The sequence below is a fragment of the Solanum tuberosum genome, unplaced genomic scaffold, assembly GCF_000226075.1.
Source record: "Solanum tuberosum cultivar DM 1-3 516 R44 unplaced genomic scaffold, SolTub_3.0 scf00337, whole genome shotgun sequence".
NCBI classification, from domain to species: domain Eukaryota; kingdom Viridiplantae; phylum Streptophyta; class Magnoliopsida; order Solanales; family Solanaceae; genus Solanum; species Solanum tuberosum.
Window position 1 is genome coordinate 95,305 of NW_006239266.1, and position 780 is coordinate 96,084.

The following is a 780-nucleotide window of genomic DNA, read 5'->3' on the forward strand; positions in this document are numbered from 1 at the left end:
TTGAGATTCAATCAATTTTTTTTGTCTTTGAAATATTTCTAGCTGTTAATTACTGTAATTTATAGTACTTTTTAAGAAATTTTTAAATAATATATATTATTTCATTTGTCCCAACTTATGTGTCACCTCTGAAGAGTCAATAAGATCTTTTATATTTTTATATCTTTCAAATATTTAAGTAATTAATTATCGTGATTTATAATTATTTTATACAATTATTTAGTATAGTAAAATAAATTTAAAAGAAACGGCATCATAGGAAATTACCAAAGCATCCTTCAATTACATCAATTAATGGGTCCCACTTTTTGTTTTTAAGAAATTGCACATTCGAAGGATATTTTTGTCCAAAGTGGAAATATTGTGTAAAAAATGTGTATTTATTGTGATTTTGAATGTTTTGTGGGTAATACGACGCATGCAAAGTTAAGGTGTCTTTTTGAAAATCTAGGACAACTTCAAGTATCACTTAATGTTTTTTCTCAAAATCTAATTTACTTTCGTAAACTATGTGTAAGATCAAAATCAGATTAACAAATTCAAAAGGAATGAGTAATAAATAGCTCATACAACTAAATAATAAATATGTAACTAAAAATCTTGTTAGCTTTTGGTTGAAAGCTAACAAGATAGTTACAATGTAACTAAATACTATAAAAATCTTTGCATTGTAGCTGTGTCAGATCAAAATCAGATTAACAAATTCAAAAGGAATGAGTAATAAATAGCTCATACAACTAAATAATAAATATGTAACTAAAAATCTTGTTAGCTTTTGGT